The following is a 22,013-nucleotide window of genomic DNA, read 5'->3' as shown; positions in this document are numbered from 1 at the left end:
ATTTAAAGTATTATTTCATTATCTCTACCTCAGTGTTTGGTAGAGTTGGACCTAAAGCTTTACCATTTGAAGATTTACAGCCTAGTGGCAAGAGGAAACTCTTTGATTAAAACATTAACAATTTTAGGCCTAATATCGAGGAGAGACATATAGACTTCTCTTGTAACTCTGAAAACATTTGGTGATAGAAAGGCAGTAGTGTTAATTGCTGCCTGGTTGGATGGTAGACGGGCCAGAACATTAGTTAATCATGCATATGAACAATTTTTTCACCTTCTTGGCTTTAGATACTTTTGAAATATTAGGTATAATAACCAATTATATTTTGATAAAATACCTTCTAGTCTAAACATTTCTATCTGAACTGTTCCTGTCACTATAATCCCATGTAATTAAGATTAATTTTGTTCCAGTAAGAAAATCTATGCTGTCAGGGTAAGATATTCTGGTTCGTCTTTCATAAATGGAAGAAAGATAAAGGGTCAGGTAGACATTTGTGCCAATAAGATCTCATTTAGGAATTTTTAAGCTGCAGAACTTTAGAAGTATCTCTTAAGCAAGGCTTACTTTGAATCCATTAGCTCCACAAACTAACTCAGCTGAAAAATAAGTACTTGAAAAGCCATCACCTTTGGACCTAGCTTTAAATTCTTCAAAGTATGATGAAATCTAAAATGAAAAATACTTAAAATACTCATTAACAAAAAAATTGCAAATGTGAGCAATCTACCAAACAATATAAGTTTTTTTTCCAATATACACAGAATTTTAGAGAAGTAATATCAATAGCATTTTTAGGAACAATAAGGTTTCCTAGTTACAAATAGTCAACCAAGGATATATGCCTGTATAAAGATTGCATCATTAGCTACTTAAATTTAGAGGATACTAAATGCTTCAACAGCACGTCTACCCAAATTACAATACAAAGATTAACATGGCACTTGCACAAGGATGATATGAAAATTTGTGTAATATTCCATATTTTTCATTCTTCAGATGCAAGAAATGAAAAACAGTTATTAAAAATTGATTACAAAAATACAGTTGTAACGATACATGTAATTCATTGAATTGAAAGTTAGTTTGACATCAGTGTATTAAATCATGACCTTAGAAAAGCCTTTACATAGCATAACCTTTACAAAACATTTGAAATTAGATAACATTTTCATTTTATCCCAAAGAAATAAAATACTATAAGGACCTAGGGAAAAAAAAGGAATCTTAAACTGTTTCTATATGGAATGCTATCTGAAATGACACATTTATTAATGAACCTATATATTATGAAAAAATGTAGAATTAAAAGTATTATATCTAGGAGAGAATGAAATAGATTATGGATATTATACAAAAAGAATACAGATTACATTAAAATATCCTTTTTCAGACAAGAAATAGAAATATCTTTAGTTTCTGTATTACTCATTTCAACAGATAAGTTAAAATTATTTCTGATTATAAAAATCACAAACTCTGCAGACATCATTATTGATGTATACAAACAAATCTTGAATACATTTTGACATCAAAGTCCGGAAATTCACTTGGAAGAATAGCCTGGAATCCATGAATTTTTGAAGTAAGATATTAATGTGGCTTTTTGTGTGAAAATATTTTGTACGGACACAAATTTGGATTGGCATTTTTGAAATTTAAGAAACTTAACCATACCATTATGACTTAGGAGAAAAATATTTGCAGCCTTCCACAACTTCAAAGAGGTAGTGATACATACTTTTCCTTTTGGCAATATCAAATGCAGCTTCTTCCAAGTTGTTCTTGACCTGGTTTGATATAATATTTCAATAGAAAGAGATCCCGCATACCTTTGTTATTTCTATTCCCAGCAGCAAGATACAAAGTTGTCAAGAGTTCTTAAGTTTGGGCATTGGTATCTGCATCATGATGAAGTAAGAAAGAAGCCACTCTGGTATTATTCCACATATAAGCACTATGCAGGGGTGTCCAGCCATTCACAGTTATTGCATGAACAACTGCCTTGAGCCAACAACTCATGGACAATGTCTAAGTGTCCACTGTAGGCTTCCTGATGAAGAGAGCTATAATCATCATCATCCCTAGTATTCACATGAGTGGCCTTTTTGGAAAGTAGTCCCTGCACTGTAGTAAGCCGATTATTTTCAACAGCCCAATGAAGAAATTTGCTTGGATACTTCTCCATTTTTTCTAGTAAATGATACCATTCCTCACTTTTTCATCTAGTTCCTTGTCTTCATCAGAATTGCCTAACTAGAGACTTTGAGTACCAGTGGGAATGAGGTGTACATGTTTTCCCCAATAGTTCACATTGGTTGAAGTAGTCAGAAAAATCCAGTGAATTTTCTACATCTATTTTTTCACCATGATTTTTTTCTCTTTTTTCATTTTTACTATTTGAAATTATTCTAACTGGAGAGTAGGGAATGGATAGAGAGCAGAAGAAATAAATGCAAAAACAATCTTCACAGAAGCAAATTCTCAGAGCTATTTCATGACTTTGAAAAGGATAAAGTGGCTGAAGTTAGTATAAATTTAGAAGTATGAAAATGGGAGGGGGGACCAAGATGGCAATGGGTCAGTAGGGAAACGCCACAGCTTTCCCCAACCAAAAAGAGAGTTCGAGTTCCTAAGCTTAATCTCCCTAAGAGACCGACAAAAACAAAAAGATGAACACCCATAGAAACACAGGAGGTGGAAAATAACAAAAAAGAAAGAGAGAAAAAGAACTTCATAACAGAGAAGTGCGAAGACTCCTCCCCCAATGCTTACTGGTGTTGAACAAGTCCAGCAGGGGCTGCTGGAGTCCCAGAGACAAAGGGGGCTGCCTGCAGATCACCCGCGCAGAAGGACTTAAGAAAGAAAGAAACAAAGAACTTCCACTCCTCTGGTCGAACCACTATTAAATAACCCCATGCTGCTGATCACATGTATGGTGTATATGTGTACACCATTATATGTTACAGACCGTGATAGACAATTTGCTCTAGGAAAGTTAGAATGAGTTTGTGACTTTAAATGAGCATCATCATCCCAAAATACCGTGAAAATTGGGAAACTTTGTAATCACTTCATCACAATAAAAAAAAAAAAAAAAACACCAAAAAACTACAAGTGGAGCTATGGCTCAAGTGGTAGAGCATGAGCCTTGAGCTGAATTGCTCAGGGACAGCTGCCAGGCCTAGAGCTCAAGCACCACACCTGACAAAAGAGAGAGAGAGAGATCTTTCATGTGATTGATTCTAACATATTTATAAAATTATGTCTTTATTGCTTTGTATGTCCCTCCCCTATGGTATAACCCCTGGTTTCACTATATATGAAGTTGGTGTATGTGGAGGGGAAGGGAAAAAAAACAAATCCTTAAAACAGAGATACAGGAGGACCCATTTCAACAATGAGATGTACAATACTTTATGTCGAAAAAAGAACTTTACACCTTTGGTTGGGGGGACAGTGGGGAGGACACGAAGGGATGGGAAGGGGAAACAAATGAGGAGGCTACAATGCTTGATAAGAAATGTGCTCATTATATCTTACCCATGTAATTGTTACTCCTCTGTACAGTATTTCACAATAAAAAGAAGTATAAAAATGACAAAAATATAAAAAGATATTCATATATTTCATTATATAACCCAAAGCAGAAAGCAAATATTGTTTAGATTATTTCTTAAAGCACAGTCTTTCAGGAGCTGGGAAGGTCGCTCAGTGGTAGAGTGTTTGCCTTGCATGCATGAGGTCCTGGGTTTGATTCGTCAGCAACATATAAGAAGAAAAAGACAAAAGTGGTGCAGTGGCTCAAGTGGTAGCACCATCTTTGAGCTGAAAAGCTGAGGGACAGCACTCAGGTTCCAGAGTTCAAGCCCCACAAAAACAAAAACCAAACCAAAAAACTAAACAAAACACAGCTCTCACATTTGTAGCCTCAATTCTGTAAAGACACTGCTTCAGTCTAGGACTAAGATTTTAGGTGTAGACATTGATCAACACTTCTGATTCATATTTCTACTTTAGAAAATTTTAAATCAATATTTTGTTTCTAATTTTTCTCTTTTTACATTCACATGAACCTATAAAAAATGGTGTGGACATCCCAGTAACATTCTCAAAGTACCTCCTGATGATGAGTTATGAAAAGTTGTATTCTATTACAAAAAGGAAAACAATGCTACAAATAAAAAAAACTAATAATTAAATATTAATGGTTAATAAAATAAAAACCAAACACCAGTGTTTCCAGTTTTTGAAGTGTTTTACATATTAGATTTTACTATTTACTCATATTCCTGTACATTTAAAACTGACTAAGATTATGATGTTCACAAGAGTTTTGTAGGCTATGAGTAGCCTTCAAAGTTACCCACTAAGGTTACTCTTTCTTTATGGCTCATCTCATCATTTGTATATGGCTTATATCATCATTTGTTCCTCACTAACATGAAAAGGAAGCCCTCAAGTTTTAACCGAAACTGTGTAGTTAAAATCGTAACTCTTCACTGTTTCTTTACACAGATTTTGTAACTTCTCATAGTAAAGTTTCTAAAAACTCTGAAATGTTCATACTTAGTAGTATATGTCTGCTACCATAAATCTTAAATACTTTATGGAAAAGTTTTATGACCTGCCGAACAGTCTTAATTTTGGCATATATAAGCAAATGCCAAATATTAAACATATTTAAAACAATAAAACTTTTAACAAAACTTAGCACTTGCTACAGTGCTCATTATGACAGATGCCATGTATAGAATAATGAATTTCTATCCTTACACATCACTTGAACAACAAATATCTGGAATTATTTTGTTTTTGACATATCTAACTTGACTTTATTCTTAAATGTGTGCTTATTTAAGAAATATATGGTTCTAAAATTTCACGACGTCTTTTGAACTTATTTTTTGTTGAATTATCTACTTTAGAAAAATCAATTCCAAAATGTTCTGTGCTCAGTTTGGCAGCACATACACTAAAATTGGAAAAATATAGAGAAGATTAGCATGACCCCTACGCAAGGATGACATGCAAATTGATGAAGATTTCCACATTATTACAACAACAGATGCTGGAGGGGATGTGGACAGAAGGGAACCTACTCCATTCTTGGTGGGCATGAAAACTTGTTCAACCACTTGGAAAGAAGTATGGCGGTTCCTCAAAAGATTCCACATAGAGCTCCCCTATGACCCAGCAATCCCACTTTTGGGCATTCACAAAAATGATCAAACAAGACCATACTATAACTACCAGCAGAGCTATGTTTATTGTAGCATTATTTACCATAGCTAAGATATGGAACCAACCCCGATGCCCCTCAGTAAATGAATGAATCAAGAAAATTTTGTGTGTGTGTGTGTGTGTGTGTATGTGTGTGTGTGTATGTATATATGTATGTATGTATGTTTCTTTCTATCTACACATACATACATATGTATATATATTTGTATATATGTATATATATATTTATATATGTATATTTATATACATAAATATAAATATAGATTGGAATGTGTATATATACATATATACATATATATGTATATAGTATATGTATATGTATATATATACATATATATATATATATATATATATACATATATATATATATTGGAATTCTATGCCTCCATCAGAAAGAATGGCATCGCCCAAATTGTTAGGGAATGGAAAGACTTGGAAAAAAAATTATATTTACTGAAGTAAGCCAAGTCCAAAGAAACATATGCCCCAAGGTATCCCTTACTTGCAATAAATAATATAAGCAGAAAACTGGGATAAGCAGAAAAGATCAAAAGCTATATGCATATTACTAGATAAGATGATGTTAAGCTAAATGAACCCCAAGATAAGGACAGTAGTGTTTTTTTTATTCTTTCTTACTGTTGTTACTAACATATTTATCATGTACGATGTGTTTAGTTTTTGTTTTTTATATGGTCCTCCCCCACAGTGTAACCCCAGTTTTCACTGGATTTAATGTTGGTGCACCTACATCCTGTATATACACTTCTCTAATTTGGGAAAGGAAAGGGAAAAATCAAAATGCTTAAATAGATATAAAAGTTGAGCCATTGTAACAATGAGATGCACAACACAATATGTTGGGGGGTGTGGGGGTGTGGGGATGAAAAGTGTGCTTGTGGAGGTGGAGGGGAAGGGAAGGTAGAGGAAAAAGAAAGGAGGAGTTAACAGTGCTTGATAAGAAATGCACTCATATCCTTGCTCATGTAACTTTAACCCGGCTATACAGTATTTTTACAATAAAACATTAAAAAATGTTCTGAGATGGAAAAGTTTATTTTATTTTACCCATATAATATTGTTAACAAAGAAATTAATGGGGGGGAGGATTGGGTGGGGGGCCGGGGGGAGGCTGGGAAGGGATGGGAAGGGGAAACAAAGGAGGAGGCTACAATACTTGATAAGAAATGTACTCATTATCTTGCACATGTAATTGTAACCCCTCTGTACAGTATTTTCACAATTAAAACACACACACACACACACACACACACACACACACACACACACACAAACAAAAAAAAGAAATTAATGGAAAAGACTGACCCAAGGATGTTTAGAGTGTGTGTGTGTGTATGTGTGTGTGTGTGTGTGTGTGTGTGTGTGTGTGTGTGTGTGTGTGTTTGTGCATGCCTGCATGTTGGTGTGCTTCAGAGTTTTAACTCAGGGCTTCATGGTCTTGCTAGGCCTTTCCTCTCTAGATTGGTGAGCTACTATATGAGCTACATCTCCATTCCTGGACCTTTGCTAGTTTATTTAAATTTTTGAAAAATAATCTTAGGATTTATTGCCCTGATTGGCTTCCAACTCTTATCCATAATTCTCAGGGTCCTGAGTAGATATGCAGAATAAACAGGATTACAGGTGTGACCCACCATCACAAGGCTTTCAGAATAATTTTAAAAGTAGAAGAAAATTTACTTCACGGGGGGCATGTTTTATCATTTCCTACTTTTAAAGCATTTTGGAGTGATTATATGTGAATTTATTTCATGTTGGGATTCTTAAAAGAGAGTAAGTGATGATATTTAAAAGTTTTAGTACTTTCTTTTAAAAGGATACTGGAACTGTGGGACAGAAGAAATTTTCCTCTCTTTGGACCTCAATTTATAAGCTCAGCTCTGTGCACGATAACCCAATGTCACCAACACAATCTGTGTTGAAGACAAAATGTGACAGAAAACAATTACTATGGGCAATAATTGCTATGCTATTATTTATTGGACAATATGAATATTGAATTGAGAGTGTAAGAGAATGGAGAGATTTCACCTACCGTTTTTGTATTGCTGAAAGGTTTTTGGAAACTTTGACTCATTTCCTTCCTCAATGTGTGTCTTTGGGCCATGCACTTAGTGCCTTTAATTACAATTTTTCTCAACTCTAAAATAGTAATAACATTAGAATCATAGCAAATGTTTTCTTAAGAACTAAGAGACATAAAACTTGTGAAATACTTAACATAAACTACGAATGAACTTTGAGTTTAGCCAGCAGTTTTTTTTAATACTAAACAGAATGTGATATGTATTACAGAAAGCATTAGATGTAGTAAGCCACCAGAAGTAATGTTATCTATTGACTATGCTCTGCTTCCAAGGAAGCCAGGTGGATAACTTCTCATGCTGTAAATCAAACTGCTTATGTCTTGATAGTGCTAAACTATCAGGGTCAGAATAATGAAGGAATTGTAGACTGAGCTGAGGTCCATATGAAAATGTTCAAAACTGATAAAGCCTAAAAGTAACTAAGAAGTATATTGTGTTTTTCATCATTTAAGTTAAATTGCAAAGAAAGGGAAGACCTAGAAGAATGAATTCTCTTTTTGATAACCTATCATAGGTCCTTAGCAGGATGAACTCTTCCTTCATTCTTGTAGAGGCATCATCAGATGAGAGGAACTCTACTTTTTTGGTTGCTTCTTTCAATTTATTCTTCAGTTTGAAATCTGAACTACATGAGACTGAAAGAAACCAAGGAAAATTAGACACGCAGGCTTTGGAAAAAGCAATCAGAGTAAAATAAACTAAATACATAGAGCCTTGTAAAAGGCTTCACTAAATTGAGTTATATAGTCTCAAGCATAAGCAAAAATGGTGTAAGCAATATCATGTTATTGAAAATTGAAAAATGTTAGGTGTTGCTCAATTTTTTCCTTTCTACTACCTGGAATGTATTATTGATTTTGTATAGAGAGATTAAAGATGAGATTAACAAGGAACTTGATTAAAAATCGATAAAACCTCTGAATAGACATGTTTTCCAATATGCCCTGAAAATCACTAGTGGCTTTACAAAGTTGTGTTTAATATCAATTCTATGCTGGCTTAATGCTGTGTGAACAGAAGTCATTAGAGAAATGCAATTCAAAATTACTATGATACTACTACATAACTATTATAACTCTTAAAAATATTCGAAGGAACTTGGTGTGGTGGTAAAGGCTTGTAATTCCAAGCATATGGGAAGTGGAGTAAGAGGATTTGAGCTTAAGGCCAGCCTGGGATACTGCACATAGCAAAAACATGCCTTTAAAAAAAACTTAAAAGGTAATAATGTTGGTGAGAGTGTAGAGAAAAGGAAAATTTCTACACTCTTGGTCAACATACAGGTTAGTATTCTCATTGTAGAAAGTAGTATGCAGTTTTCTAAAGAAATGCAAAGTTGAAATATCATCTGACCCACCAATCATATGATTAGTTCTCTCTGGGTAACTCGTAAATATATCTGTAGTTCACTGTTATTCACATTATTCACAACAGGCAAGATATAAATGAAAGTTATGTGTTCAACTACAGACTAATAAGCCAACTGTGGCACATGCACAAATATAATTTTCTGTTTCATCCTTAAAATAGCAAGAGATTTCTCCCATTAGCCACAAATTACAATGACCTAAAAGATGTAATCTAAATGAAGTAAAATGTTGCTTTCTGATCCTTGTAAAACCACACACACACACACACACACACACACACAGACACACACACACACACACACACATACACACACACACACACACACACACACACACACACACACACACACACACACCAACCTAAGCAACAGAGAAATTTTTCAAAAAGTAAAGCAACTGGAATTGCTGGGGCATTTAGGTCACAATATAGATGACAGTAGATATACAGGATGACCAAGTATAGAGTTGTAATGTCTAACGTGAGGATACAAGGGAAAACACTGGCCTTACATAGGAATGAAGCTAAATATGTAGGAGTTGGTCTTCCTTGTAGGGGTTTCTCTTTTAGGTGTTCTTCCTTCAGTAATGGATGAGATGAACGGAATTCTTTACATATACTTGCCTGTTTGCAGAAATAATAACAAACAATATAACAATAATGTTTTCTGCTCAACATGGAACAAAATGCCAAATTAATGTACATGAAATTATCCTTGATATAAACTAATCATTACTAATAAGGTTTCTTTAAGTCTGGCTTCACTTGATGTGATTTTTTTCGACGATCTCCTATTTCCTTACAAATGAGGTGGTATCATTCTTTATGATGGAAGCATAGTATTCCATGTGTATGTATCTGTGTATTTGTGTGTGTGTAACATTTTTTTTATCCATTCATCTACTGAGGAGCATCTGGATTGATTCCATATCTTAGCTGTGGTAAATAATACTGTGATAAACATAATTGTGCTGGTAGATTTAGTGTGGCCTTGTTTGTGACCACTTGGGTAAATATAAATGCCCAGATGTGGGATTACTGGGTAATAGGGGATCATGATTATGTACATCATGGATAATCTAAGTAGATGAGCAGAATAGGTCAATTGCTATGTGCATATGACCATAAAAGATGATTCCAAGTGAAATGAACTCTAACACATGTTCTTCATTGTTGTTGTTCAAATGTACTACGTGATTTCTTTTTAACTTTTTGTTTTTTCCCCACTTATGACAGACACTATATTTGATTTTGATACGCTGAGTAGTGTAAATATGTTGAGCTGAACTAGGCAAGGGAAAGGGAAAAAACAAAATGTTGAGACAAAGGAAAAAGGGGGAACCTACGTTAACAGCGATACTCACAAGACAATATGTAGGAAATGATCTTGGTGTGGGCATTGGGAGGGAAGAGGGAGAAAAATGGGGGACGGGGTAACAATTTAGAAAAGAAATAAATCTATTATCATACTTACATAAATATAACCCTACTTTAAATTACCTTGACAATAACATATAAATAAAAATAAAATAAAATATTCGAGAGCAGCAATACAGGAGATGGGAGTGGGGGAAATACTGTACTACACAAAGAAAACTACAACAGCTGTGGAGAACAGGAATTTTACTTCATCATAGGAAGTAATAAACTGGCGTACAGATTTTCAGCCTCATGTCAATCACTAAAAAGGGAAAACAAAATGCACAATCAGCAAACCAATAAAATAGAAAACTAAACAATTAAGGTGGAGAGATGACTTGGACGAAGAGAAACAAATGACACAACTAGGAAACAAATAAGAAGCTGGTAAGTTTTAAAAATATTACCCATAATTCTAATAAATGTTTTTGCATCACAATGTGTTAGAACTATACTTCAAATCACAATTTAATAGTACATAATTTTAATAATAGGTTACTCATTATTGATTTCTTAATATTGAATGCTTAATATATAATTTTAATTTCAGCAGCTATAGAAAAGAAGAAAGTGAAGCTAATTTTAATGATATATTTCATGAATTGTAAAATTGAGAAGCATTAGGACTTAAATAATATATATTATTGTTTCATTTCTGTGAATTAATGTAGCACTCATCTTAACGTCAAATAATAGATTATTGCACATGACACTTGGTTTTAGGTGGAAGGGTTCAGCACTGTGGTACTGTGGTACAGTACACGAGAGTATGACTCCTCTCATCTAGCTTAAATGGTGGAAATTTGATTTCTATATGCATGTTAAATACGTGTCTAGGTGATATCTATTAAATTATATACATGAGGAGTATTTCAGATGATATTTAAAATTCATATTCATTAATTAAATTTTTATTATTTTACAAAATAAACATTTATGGAGACTGAATTTCTGAGTAGATGATGGGTTATGTGTGCCAGATTATACATATTGAGGCTTATTTTATATTCCTGACATTGTTTCTACAGTTGGATTTAATTTTCCATAAGGGGTTAAGTGTATTTGTTGGATATATGAAAGTAAACTGAATGTTTATTCCATTAATCCTTTGCAACCTGTCTAATCCCAATATTAATTATCCATGTGCTTGAAGTAATGAAAATAACAACAGATAAAAGCAACAGATATGAATCAGTCTCAGTAGACATGCATTTTCACCTTTATTTTGATAGTTTATCCTCTTTTATACTACAGAATATTATTGGGAAAATGTGCTCCAGGCTGACCACAATTGCAGAATATTATGGTTTGATCTATCATAAGAAGAGGAAGAAAGGGGAACATTCCTTCCAAAATGCTCCTCCCAGGGATGTGATCAGTTTTAATGTGGTAAGTTGGAAATGAACATTTTTCACAGTCAACCTTGAAAAGCCATCTTGATAGACTATTTCTGCTAGTGATTACAGAGGATTATTCATGGATTTGCAAGTATGCCAGATTGCCTCATTTTGAGAAAGATAAAACAGGAATTTAGCCAGCTGTTTTTGTATCTTTAGGAGAATAACACATTGACTGTAGGCCAGGGTATCACTGGGGCCCAGAGAAGCTAATACATTGAATAGTAATCCCAGACCTCTAAAAACAAAACAAAACAAACAAACAAAAAACTTCAGTGAGCACAGCCAGTCAGGGCTGCTATCACAGCCTACATTAAATCAGGCAAAAAACAGAAGCTGAAAGTCATTTAGCTGATAACTAATATATTTCTTATGAGGCAGACTGAAATGAGAGTCCCAAGAGGGGCTCAGAAAGACTGATTAGAGAGATTAAAATTGGTAATACAAAGATTGGAAAATAGAATTCCTTGTAGAACAAATGAATCATAGAATGCCTGTGTGTGTACGGACAAGACAGCAGACCAAATTCCAGAAATGCACATTTTCTTAGAGGTCAGCTTAATGAAATATCAATGGAACTCTTTGAATTCTTAAATATTTGACCACATGTGGAAGAAGGCCAATTGCTGAAGAGAAAGAAAAGTCATCACTTTGTTAGGAGGTCCAATGAAGTAATCAAGCACAGATTTGTAATAAAAAGAGAAAACAATTATTCCAAATGAGGGTCTCATTTGTTTTGATGTAAGTGTTCTTGATTTAGGTGATAGAAATTACCATACAATTGATCCAGTCTCACAACTGAGATGATATTGACTGCAGTATTCCCACATGAAGGAAAAGAGAAAATTTACAAATGTCTGATGAAATGAGTTGAGATGAAGTGTTTTAATAGTGATAGCTGAGGTTTAGACATTGGTGAAGAGATGAGTTTTCTTTTATTAACCCCCATCCCATTTTTAGCCTGATGACAGTGGATCACAGCTGTAATCCTAGCTACTCAGGAAACTGAGATCTGAGGACTGCTGTTGAAAGCCAGCCTGGGCAAGAAAGTCCCTGAGACTCTTATCTCCATTAAACCACCAGAAAACCCAAAGTGGCACTGAGGTTCAAGAGGTATAGCCCTCACCTTGAGTTGAAGAGCTCAGGAACAGTGCCCAAGCCCAGACTTTAAGCCCCTGGACCAACAACAATAAAAACAAATCTCCCTTTTCTTGGACTGCCTACATCTTTTCCTAACATTCAACAAAGCCATTTTATCACCCACTACATTTAAGTCCTATCCTAGCTGCTGCAAATAGGATGATTTGGTATGTTATGTCAAAAGTTTGATATTTGAGGAAACAAATACTAGCAGTGGTAACTTTGCTTCCCGTCCTTGAATTCTGAGCCTGGGCCCTGAACATGGTTATGCTGGTAGCTTTAATGTGAGGTTGGTTGTTATTTATTGGATTACTGCCCATGAGAGGAATTAATGGGTCATAAGAGAGATCTTTGTTTAGTCTTTTGAAGAAACTCCGTACTGCATTCCAGATAGGTTAAAAAGTTTAATTCCCCAACAGTGTAATAGAGTTCCCATTTGGCTACCTCCACGCCAGCATTAGCTATTTTTAGTTTTCCTGATAGTGGCCATTCTAAGTGGGACGAAGTAGAATCTGTCTTGTTTACTTGTACATTTTTTGGCACCTTCTAACTACCATAAATGAATGAATCTATGAAACCTGTATTGCTCTGAGTCTTCATTCCTTTCTCTTTGTAATTTTCCCAAGCCTTTCATTTTCCTTAAGACTGGTGAAAATCATCCTTTCTGATGGGTGAATAGAATTCCATTGTGTGTGGGGGGTGTGTGTAAGTGTGTGTGTGTGTGTGTGTGTGTGTGTGTGTGTGTGTGTGTGTGTGTGTGTGTGTGTAAGATGACAATAGGCACATGAGTTCCTTTCTAAGCCTTTTGTTTCAACTGTAATTTTGTAATTCCATATTAAATTTGGATTGCTTTCTCTACTGCATTGAAGAATATTGTTGGGATTTTGATAGGTATTGCATTGTCAATTGTTTGGGGGCAGTATTGCAGTTTTCACAATGTTAATTCTTCCAACAAGGAGCATTGAAAGTCTTTCCATTTCCTTGAATCTCTTTCAATTTCCTTTTTTGGAATTTTAAAGTTTTCACAGTAGAGGTCCTTCACATTTTTAGTTAAATTAATTCCTACTTTTATTGTTGTTGTTTTGTTTTGTTTAGATTTAATTTGATTTTGAGGCTAATACATATGAGGTGTTTTTTTTTTTGGATTTCAGCCTGTTTCTTCTCATTGTTGGTAACACAGAAAAAGTACTGATTCTTGTGGGTTTTATACCCTGCTACATTGCTGAAGGTTAGCATCACCTTTACTAACTTGAGGTAGGAAGCTATAGGGTCCTTTAAATACAGGATCATTTCATCTGTGAAAAGTGATAGTTTTACTTCTTCTCTATTTAAATTCCCTTTATGTTTTTCTCTTACCTATAGCCCTTCTAGAAAGTCCACTATGATTTTGAAGAATAATAGAGAGAGTAGACATCCTTTTCTCATCCCTGATTTTAATATCTTCATGCTTCTACCATTAGGTACATGCTTATTATCTCTTTTTCATATACATACTTTATATTATATTGAGGAATTTTCCATGCGTTCCTAGCTTCTCAGACATTTTAATCATAAAGTGCTATTTGAGCTTGTTAAAAGCTATTTCTACATCACAATAGACGATCACGTGGTTCTTGTCCCTGCATCTGCTGATGGTGTGCATTATTTTTATTGACAAGTATATTGAATCCAATTGTATCCTAGGATGCATACTGTTTGATCATAGCATATGATTTTTTTGATAGTTGCTGAAATTGGTTGGTGAGAATTTTATTAAAAACTTTTGCATCAATGCTTATCAAAGTGCTTGGTTCATAGTTCTCTTTCTTTGATGAGTCCCTATCTGATATGAGGAAGAGTCTAATTCTACCTTCATTGAATGTTTTTGATAATTCCATTTCCTTTCTATTCCATTGAAGAGTTAGATCTGAGTATTGTAAGTTATATGCAGGTCTTAATTTCATGGTAAATCCATTGAGTCCTATATTTTTGTGGTATGGAAAATTGTTTATTGATATTTAATTTTCATTTCTTCTTATGTATCATTTCTTGGTTCAATTTAACTATAGGAAAGCATCAATTTCTCCAAGATTCTCCAGGTGATTGGCATATGATTTTCAAAGTTCTCTCTTATCACATTCACAATTTTGCTAATTTATGTTGTGATGTCTCATTTTTTTCCCACTAATTTTATATATTTGGGTGAGTTCTTTTAGGAGCTCTTAGGAGCTGTGCCTCATCCACTCTTAATGTATTTATCTTGTTCTCTGATAGGGAGCATTTTATATAACCAGTTTCTTTTCTTCTTGATCTTCTCTATGTAGGATATATTTGATTCACTTCTATCCTGCTGATCTGGTGGAGATAAATTGTTTCAAGTTTTCTTTGTCATGAATTTTTTTGGGGGGTGGTGTGGTCGTGGGACCTGAACTCTGGGGCTGGGCACTGTCCTTCAGCTCTTCAGCTCAAGGCTAGCACTCTACCACTTGAGCCACAGCACTGTTTCTGGCTTTTTTCTTTTTTCTTATGTGGTGCTGAGGAATTGAACCCAGGGCCTCAGGCACGCAGGGCAAGCGCTCTACCACTGAGCCACCTTCCCAGCCCCATGAAATATTTTTATATATCCTTTAAATGTAAAGGAGAGTTTGGCTTGGGATCATATTAACGGTTGGTAGTTGTTTGCCTTTAATGTTTGTCGTCTATCATGCAAGCCTCTTTTTTTCCTTTTTACCATATCAGCTAAGGAATCCGTATTTATTCTGACTGTATATCCTTTCTAAATAATCAATCTTTTCTTTATGACACCTTTAAGAATCCTTTCCTTGATTGTAGGGCACATGGGCAGCAAAGATGTCACTGAGAGGGAGTTGAGTGGGCAGAGCCCAATTTATTGTAGAGCACATGGGCAGCAAAGATGGTGCTGAGAGGGAGTTGAGTGGGCAGAGCCCAATTTGCTTTACGTTCAGTGCGTAACCAGCCTGTGGAAGCTTAGGTGCATGATAGGGTGTGACCTTGACAGTTATTGGTTCCTCTTCCTCCCCTGCCATGCCTCCCACTCTTTTTTGCTTTAAAAAGGGTTTGCTCTGTTAATAAATGAGTTTCTTCCTGCTTGACTTGACTCCTAGCTGCATCTGATTGTCTCCTGGGCTGAGGGAGGCTGGGGAACGGGCGAGCGGCAGCACTTACCTTTCCTTGGACCCCGTCAGTCTTTTGTGGGATGGACAAATTCTGGACATCTCGTGCCCAAAAGTAAAAGATACCTGCCGACGCTAAGCAGGCTCTCAGGGTAAGTGAAACCCTTACTATGGGTAATGCTATCTCACAGAAGAAGGAGGAGGAGGCAACGTTAGGCCTAGAAAGAGTAGAGGAGGACATGGAAAGTGAGAAGGAAAGAGAATGGGTCAAATTTGATCAAGAACACACTGACACATGCACAGTGGAAGTCAAAACAAGGGTGAATGTTACTCCCTCTAACTCAGATGCCGCTGATGGTCGTAGGGCCCTTCCCTATTCCCCCGATTAGAGGGGAGGTATGGTGCCCTACGCAACCTGCAAAGTGGACTTGCAAGACCTGTACCCCTACCAACCTTCCATGGAGGGGCCGAGGGCTGGGGAAGTAGCCTACTCAGAGGCCTCCCCTGGAAAGAAAACCTGGACCCTAGGCCACAGAATTCATTTCCCCAAGCGTATACAGTTAATCTGGCACCAAGAGGTAACAGGCCCTTGGAATGGTATCCATGGAAAGCTAAGGATCTTAAAGAACTTCATAAGGCAGTGGGGGAGGATGGCCCAAACTCCTCGGGCCCAGACCCTATTACCGGACATTGCTTATCACCTGTGTGTCCCTAAGGACTGGCTGGATGTGGCCAAAGCCGTCCTTACTAGTTCTCAGTTATTAAATGTTGTGCTTTCTTTAAGGAGGAATGCAGAGTGTGAGTGGAGAATAACCGGCAGGCTCAACCCGCTATACCCATTACTTACTCATGTTAACAGGGATGGGGGAAGGGTACTCCACTGGCATCCCACAGGCCGCAATACCTGGCCTGTACCATGACCAGGTGAGGCAGGCAGGACTTGCCGCATGGTACAAACTGGATAATGTGCCTACTGAGTCCCCCACAGCAGGAGAGAGACAAAAACCAGGTGAGCCTCTACCTGATTTTGTAGACCAGGTCCAACAGAGCATTCACTGGAAACTGCCAGCAGGGAACCTCCAAGATCAGTTTGTAAACCTGCTTGTCTGGGAAGAGATGAATGCAGACCACTACATGGCATGCACAGGATTGAGAGAGAGTTCCCTGGGCAGATGGGTGGTGGCCTCACAGGATGTGGACACGCAACAGCACCAGTCCCAATCACTATCTTAGCTTTACAGGCTCAGACATCTGTAATGACTGAGGCTATTACCCAGGCACTGGCAGCCCAGGGCTGAAGAACCCTAAGACCATCGGGGTAAAGGACTTGTTTCAAATGTTGCCAGGAGGGGCACTTTAAGAGGGACTGTTCACAACAATCTCCTGCCAACCAGCCTGGGGGAAAACCACCCCCTATACCCTGCCCCAGGTGGAGGGAGGGATACCATTGGAAAAAAATGTGTATCCAAGTTTGATTTAGATGGAAAGCCTTTAAACTAGGGGAGGGGCATCCTCTAGCCCAATTAACTCAAGGAAGAATCCCCACTGCTGTGAGGCCCAGGCAGCCTCGTGGCAGAAAATCCTAAGCCCCTAGGATCATCTCCTTGGTGGAAGGACTCTGCCCTACAAATGGATGCCATGTTCACTATAGACCATCGAGCATCCTATGATGATATCCTGGATGGAGATGAAGCACAAAGTCTTAAACAGGATCTAGAGGGAGTTAAGAAAAAGGATTTTTTAACTTTCAGAATTACAGAGAAGAACAAAGGGGACCCGCTTGGATGCACCCCAAATCCTAAAAGCCACTGCCCCCCGAGTACCTACCATTAGATGGAAGCCAGGAAGCCCAATCTGGGTGGAGCAGTGTCAATTGAACAAACCTAAACTTGTAGCCCTCCACCTTCTGGTGGAGAAACAGATAAATCTTGGGCACACTAGTCCTTCTATGAGTCCTTGGAACACACCCGAATTTGTTATTCAAAAAGCCTCAGGGGATTGGCTTATGCTCCAAGAAGTAAGGTTAATGAAGGGATGGAGCTAGTAGGAACGCCCCTAAGAGGCATGCCCTGGACTTCCTCTCTACCTTCAGAATATACCTTGGTTGTAATTTATATTTGTTGGGAGCCTACAGTAAAGCTCTAAGGTCATCTTGACCCCTGTGCTCACTTGGAGGCACGTACAAGGAGCTGGCTTACTTAAGAAACTCTAGGTGCCTGGGATTGCTTTGCTATGTCTGCAGAGTTTGTTTTACTCTCTTTGTTTTTTTTTTTTTGGTCAGCCGTGGGGCTTGAACTCTGGGCCTGGGCGCTGTCCCTCAGCTCTTCAGCTCAAGGCAAGCGCTCTACCACTTGAGCCACAGCTCCACTTCCGGTTTTCTGGTGGTTTATTGGAGATAGGAGTCTCACGGTCTCTCCTGCCCGGGCTGGCATTGAACCTCGATCCTCAGATCTCAGCCTCCTGAGTAGCTAGGATTACAGGCGTGAGCCACCAGCGCCCGGCTGTTTTACTCTCTACCAGTTGACCTTGTCTTGTTTTTACTGCACTCTGTTTTTACTGAAATTTACCTTGTTTTTCTGGACTATTGTAACCTTATGTTACCTCTTGACTTCTAATAGTATATATTAGGGAAAGTTAAAAATAAACGGTGCTGCAGTCTTGAGCTGCAGACCTCCCAACCCCATACTGTGTCTTATTTATTTATTTTTCTGCATCCTCGCCCCCTAATTCAAGATTTCCTTTCATTGCCGTCAGGCTCTGGCAGATATTAAAGATTGTTTTTTTTTCTGTCCCCCTGCATTCAGATGACTGCGAGAAGTTTGCTTTCTTCATCACTTCTCTTAATTTTTCCCAGCCTGATTAGAGATTTGAATGGACAGTGCTGCCACAGGGAATGGCCAATAGTACTGCCTTCTACCAACAATACTTGGCCACACTTTTACGGGTTCAGATACCTCCCTTGCCTATGCCTACATGAATGATATAATTCTGGGGCTTCAAAACACAAGCTGCCTGGAGGGCCTTCTGGCTCAGATTCTCGCCATATTAAAAAATGGTGGGTGTTTACCGTAGCCCTTAATAAAATTCAAAAGGTACCCACCTTACCTTGACTTAGGCCAGCCCCCTTAAGCATTTGCTGGATATTCCATCCTCTCTAACCTTAACCCAACTTCAAAGATACAGACTGAAAATGAGGGCCAGTGGTGTCTTCATGTGAAGCTTATTCTAAGTATGAGAAAATACGAAATAATTCCTTCTATGTAAATGATTTGGGAACTGGCAGAGCAAAAAGTGAATTGATGCAACAAAAAATATAAAAACAAAATAAATTAGGATAATTATTGAGCAGTCATATTATCTATGAGAACCATAAAAGGAAGAGAAGAAGAGAGAGACAGATGTGCAATAAACTAGCTAGCCACAAAATCCATGCCTGTGATCAATATATAGAGTAAACAATTGTATATTATCTGAGTCAAGCAGAAAAGGTCAGATAAGATGATGTTCGGGAAATGAACCCTAACATATGTATTCAATTTTTTTTTCTTTCATGTGATTGTTTCTAACACATTTGTAAGATTATTTCTTTGTTGCTTTGTGTGTCCCTCCCTCACAGTGTAACCCCTGCTTTCACTGTATTTGATGTCGGTATAATTTGTGGAGGAAAAGGGGAAAAACAAATCATTTAAATAGGGATACAGGTGGACCTAATGCAACAATGAGATGTAAAACTCGTTATGTCGAAAATAAACTTTACAACTTTGGTGCAGCGGGGGGGGGGGCAGGGGAAGGAAGGGAAGGGATGGGAAGAAGAAACAAAGAGGAGGCTACAATGCTTGATAAATGTACTCTGTACAGTATTTTCACAGTAAAAAAAATAATAAAAGAGATGGAAATAGAATTTGTTTATTTACTTGAAATTAGTAAATACATTTTTTAGTAGCGTACATAAAGAGACATAGCTTTAAGCAAATCGCAGACAAGAATCTAAATCCCTGGTAATTCTAGTAACAGATATGACTGAAATCAGTTGAATCACACTTTTCCTGTAGAGTGAAGGAAAGCAGCTAGAGAAGACAGGTCGATTGTATCTGGGACAAAACTTTGTGGAAAATGGGATCAAGGATTACTTACTGGTGATCCACTTGCACTGGATGCATGATCTTAACTATTGCTTGCTGATTCTGAACTATTGCTTTAACTATTATATTCTCCAAGAAGAAAAGGTGAGATATAATTGATAGCAAAGGAATACTAATACACTTTGACTTCTCAATAAGCACATTCAATTATCAAAATCACATGAAGACATAGACAGGCCTACTTTTTTAGATGAAAACAAGTGTCTTAAGACTCAAAGAATTTAAGTATGCCTACAAAAGACTTCTATTTTACTACTGCATTATACATTTGTTTTTCTAAATGTTGGGTAACAAATAATGGATCTATTAGAAAGCTCTTAAAGCTCATATGTTCAATAGTGAGTTCTCTTATATTATATGATATTTTTTGTTTATGGTCTTAAGAAGAAATTTTCTAGCTTAAATTTCTGACAGGACAATATCATCACTGTACATCTTGCTTCTATAAAGTTTTAAATTATTATCTAAATATTTGCATTAAATAACTACAGAGGAAAAAGTAGAAGCCACACTGTTGGCTCATGTTTTTAATCCTAGATAATCAGAAAGATGAAATCTGTGGCTTGTGGTTTGAAAGCAGACCAAGAAAAGAAAAGTCCATTAGATTCTGATTTGAAAGTCACCAGCAAAAGTTAGAAATGGAGCTGTGGTACAAGCAGTAAAACTCTAGGCTTGAGAAAACTAAAACAAAACAAAAAACAAAAAAAAACAACAACAAATTCTGGGACATAGCCAGGCTCTGAGTTCAAGCCTGAGTATTAGCACGGAACAAATGAATTATTAAATAATTAAAATAAATTAAGTGGTCACATGTGGCGAGGCAAGTAAAATGTAACAGCCATAGTGACTGGAATCTGTATTATTTTGTCATAAGGCAAATTATCATTTGTCCTAATCACCAATATTTTATTTGTACTTTTTTTGGTACTAAATCCTGAATTTGCATGCATGTATATGTGTGTGCATATGCACACGTGTGTATGTGTATATGTGTGCTCATGCTGTTGCAATGTTGCTTGCCAATGTGGAAGGATGAGGCTGAAAAGAGCTAACTGTGTTGCCATGTTTTTATTTATCAGTGTTCTGTCACGTCATTTCAGTGGAACCACCCTTCTGTACATTTTATTTGTCAAATAATATCATCATAATATAAGCATTTACAACATTAAGTTAGATAAATGAGATCACTTTCAGCTATTATTATATATTAGGTTAGAAGGTACAGATATAATTAGGTAGTAAGTTATTGCTGTGAGATGACTGTCAGTACAATATATGTATTTGACCTCATAAATTGGTTATACTTTTAAGATATACTCAAGGATTGCGTTTGACCGAATTGACCAAACGTGTATTACTCTCTGGTTATTCCTATGAAACACAAGGTGGATAAACTCTTTCCGGATTTCTGTTGAAAATAACTTTATTTGTAAAATCATATCTATTCTCACTAAGAGATAATCAACCCCATATTACGTTTGAATATTCCATCTAATTGACTGAAAATAAGTATTGTGGATATGCTTGTTAGATATTCCTTTCAAAAATGAACAAACAAAAAGCATGTGTCATCTTGAGTTTGTGGATGTATTTGAAGTTGTTTGGTACATGCACAGGGATATTCACTATTGGCTCTTTTGTGGGAGTAACTATCACAACTTTAACAAATAAGGTTTTTTGAATATCTTTTCCAGTATACATAACATCCCAGAGAGACTCTTGCAATTTCTGAAAGGCATTTGAATATTTTAGTATTCTTTCATTTCATTGAATATAGAGCTAAAATTTCTCAAATAAATATTTGTAAGATGTAAGTGAAAATGTAAGTGGGTATATAAGCTTTTTTATGCATCATTTTATGAAAACACAATTTTTATGAAAGTAAATTAAATAGAATAAAAGAATGTAAGTGAGTTTGTCAAGCTAATTATTATATAACTTTGTTTTCTATTAACACAGTCCTTTGAATGTACGTGATGCAGTTAAATTATTTTCTTTGTGTCTCTCTACTTCAGGTAGTTTTGGAATCTTTGTAGTTATGAGTGAATTTTTAGTATAAATAAATGTCTTTGAAAATGATTA

General features: G+C 36.3%; 1 non-coding gene and 1 pseudogene across 1 annotated transcript; both read left to right on the top strand.

The window, feature by feature from the left end:
- Positions 1-892: 892 nt before the first annotated feature.
- On the top strand, positions 893-989 carry LOC138837914 (U6 spliceosomal RNA; annotated as a pseudogene).
- Positions 990-4,951: 3,962 nt separating this feature from the next.
- LOC138837908 (U6 spliceosomal RNA) lies at positions 4,952-5,058 on the top strand. Its single transcript, XR_011375501.1, has one exon. It is a non-coding gene; the product is annotated as a U6 spliceosomal RNA (small nuclear RNA).
- Positions 5,059-22,013: the final 16,955 nt, after the last annotated feature.

Source organism: Dipodomys merriami, unplaced genomic scaffold, assembly GCF_024711535.1.
Source record: "Dipodomys merriami isolate MVZ:Mamm:240054 unplaced genomic scaffold, mDipMer1.0.p SCAF_279, whole genome shotgun sequence".
NCBI lineage: Eukaryota > Metazoa > Chordata > Mammalia > Rodentia > Heteromyidae > Dipodomys > Dipodomys merriami.
Note: the sequence above shows the minus strand (reverse complement) of the source record. Positions and strands in the feature narration are given on the sequence as shown.